General features: G+C 38.4%; 1 long non-coding RNA gene across 1 annotated transcript in view; it reads left to right on the top strand.

The window, feature by feature from the left end:
* The first annotated feature begins 2,116 nt into the window (after positions 1-2,116).
* Positions 2,117-3,265, top strand: part of LOC124419656 — a 4,540-nt gene continuing 3,391 nt past the window's right edge. The window contains exon 1 of the long non-coding RNA XR_006940746.1: positions 2,117-2,330. This is a non-coding gene — a long non-coding RNA (uncharacterized LOC124419656). The remainder of the gene's footprint in view (positions 2,331-3,265) is intronic.

Below are 3,265 nucleotides of genomic sequence, written 5' to 3'. Positions count from 1 at the left end.
TGCTTTATTTTTTTAAATAATCCCCATTTTTAACATACATACTGACTGGTGTAGGGTATCATATGGTCGGCTACGCCCGACTATTGGTTATAGCTCCAATATAAAGCTCACTTCCGAAAATCACTTAAAAGCACATTGTCAAAAAAATCTATCTTGATAAAATTCGAATCAAATATTTTTTGCCTTTATATTAGTCACTCTATTAATTTTTTCCGGATAGGCTCATAATTGGTCATATAAAGTCCACTTCCGAAAATCACTTAAACGCATATATTTCATTAAATTCTAAAAATATAAGAATAAAATTCGACTTGAATATATTTTGTGTGCATATAAATTATTCTACCATTTTTTTCCCGGATTGGTCCATTATTGGTCATAGCTCCCAAATAAATCCCACTTCCGAAAATCACTTAAACGCAAATATTTAATTGTTAAATAAAGTTATCTAGATAAAATTCGAAGCAAATATGTTTTATCTTTGTATGAATCACTCTTCCAAAATTTTCCGGATTGGTATATATATGGTAATAGCTGCTATATAAGGTTAGTACCCTCAATACGGAAACAAAAATTTTGCCAATATATCTGAAAATTAGATATTTAAATGAATTTTAATAAAAAGTAGCTTGCTGGTGGAGGGTATTTAAGATTCGGCATAGCCGAATGTAGTACTCAATTTGTTTTCTTTCTGTTTAGAAAGTGTGTTTCACTGTACGGATCAACGGAGAAATTGAAGTCAATATACATATGATCAGAGAAAGATCAATCTTTAGACGTTCCACGTTCCAGTCATTGATTGAATTAGAGTATTTATCGCACACAAGTTTGACGTCAAGGACCTCTAAAATTAGATAGAATAGAAGCTTTAAGGTCGTTCTTGACCATTATGCAAGCTCTGGTCTTACCTGGTCCGGCTGCGTACAGAATACTATAGCCGTTCTTGTTTAGTCCGCAAACACTGTCTCTATACAACAATGGTTCTTGGACGCAATTCCGCTCCTCCGTGCCTGAAGCTAATCGGAAAAGCAGGGCAGCTGACTGCTTTTGAGTGGTAAAGGTTAATTTGTGTAACCCCCAAAGCACAAAAAACCGTCCACTAGACGGGGCTATAAAATCGTAAATCGACTTGGTGCCAAGCCAGTCGATGTGCTCACGGAGCAATAGAGAAGCACTCTCCAATAGGCGAAAATCCTCATTGAGGATCATAGAAGTGCCTCTCTTTCTACGGAGGATGGGATTACCATCCGGGTATCATCCGAAGTAGTGCCTAAATGGCAACGGTCAGAGGAACGAAACGTTCCAAAAACATGCCTCCACGGCCACAAGCGAGATCTTACAAAGAGGTGGCGAAAGACCATCTCATTTGGACGATCATCGACCGAAATAGCAGCGATGGGACCATCTCCTTAGGAAATTGGAAGCTGGTTGTCATGGCGCTAAGTGGGGCGTTCTTGAAATTCGTCCGGGACAATTCAAGACCAGCGCCCTAGTGTGAAGATGTTGGCTGGTACCAAGGCCACATCAAACTCATTGCTTGTACAGACGAGCGTTCGGCGCAGCTGTACAAAGCAGTCATAGCATCCCTGGGAAAGTTTGGCTTGGCGCGTGACTAGAGGCAATACCTCTGGCCGAAATTCCTCAGAGGCATAGATCTGTTGCTAAGATCGCCGCCATACCATCCGACCTATCGGAGATTGTGGAAATTATACAGGTCAGCAACTATCAGCTACCCACAAAGGACTGTAAAGTAGCAAAGGTTACTGACCCTGTTGAAAGTTCTAGGTCTATTCATCTGCCAGTGAGGACCCTATCGGTTTCAGAACTAGTGGGTTCCATCTCCTGAAAGATGAAAGTGGCAGACAACAAAGACGATCTTCTGACGCCAACGTTACTGTCGTCCACAGCAATGAATTGTAGTGAAGGTTACACAAATTAACCTTTACCACTCAAAAGCAGTCAGCTGCCCTGCTTCTCCGATTAGCTTCAGGCACGGAGGAGCGCAATTGCGTCCAAGAACCATTGTTGTATAGAGACAGTGTTTGCGGACTAAACAAGAACGGCTATAGTATTCTGTACGCAGCCGGACCAGGTAAAACCAGAGCTTAAAGCCTTTATTCTATCTAATTTTAGCGATAAGGACACGTGTACCATCGCCGTAGTATGGTTCATGAGCTGCTATATGGCGCACGATCAGGGAGAAGAACCACCAAACTCCACCACACGAAAGGCGATGTCTCGTGCCAATAAAAGCAACATCCCTCTAGTAATTTGTGCAGATGCCAGTGCTCACCACTCTATTTGTGGAAGCTCAGATACAAACCAAAGGGGTGAGTCTCTGCTTAGCTTTATTGTAGAAAATAATCTAACAGTAGCGAATAGGGGATATGATCCCATCTTTATTATTACTAACAGAAGAGAGGTCCTTGACGTCAAACTTGTTAGCGATAAATACTCTAATTCAATCAATGACTGGAACGTGGAACGTCTAAAGATTGATCTTTCTCTGATCATATGTATATTGACTTCAATTTCTCCGTTGATCCGGACAGTGAAACACACTTTCTAAACAGAAAGAAAACAATAGAAAAACTACATTCGGCTATGCCGAATCTTAAATACTCTCCACCAGCAAGCTACTTTTTATTAAAATTCATTTAAATATCTAATTTTCAGATATATTGGCAAAATTTTTGTTTCCGTATTGAAGGTACTAACCTTATATAGCAGCTATTACCATATATATACCAATCCGGAAAATTTTAGAAGAGTGATTCATATAAAGATAAAACATATTTGCGCCGAATTTTATCTAGATAACTTTATTTAACAATTAAATATTTGCGTTTAAGTGATTTTCAGAAGTGGGATTTATATGGGAGCTATGACCAATAATGGACCAATCCGGGAAAAAATGGTAGAATAATTTATATGCACACAAAATATATTCAAATCGAATTTTATTCTTATATTGTTAGAATTTAATGAAATATATGCGTTTAAGTGATTTTCGGAAGTGGACTTTATATGACCAATTATGAGCCTATCCGAAAAAAAATTAATAGAGTGACTCATATAAAGACAAAATATATTTGAGTCGAATTTTATCAAGATAGATTTTTTTTGACAATGTGCTTTTAAGTGATTTTCGGAAGTTAGCTTTATATTGGAGCTATAACCAATAGTCGGGCGTAGCCGACCATATGATACCCTACACCAGTCAGTATGTATGTTAAAAATGGGGATTATTTAAAAAAATAAAGCA

Source organism: Lucilia cuprina, chromosome 4, assembly GCF_022045245.1.
Source record: "Lucilia cuprina isolate Lc7/37 chromosome 4, ASM2204524v1, whole genome shotgun sequence".
Taxonomy (NCBI): domain Eukaryota; kingdom Metazoa; phylum Arthropoda; class Insecta; order Diptera; family Calliphoridae; genus Lucilia; species Lucilia cuprina.
Note: the sequence above shows the minus strand (reverse complement) of the source record. Positions and strands in the feature narration are given on the sequence as shown.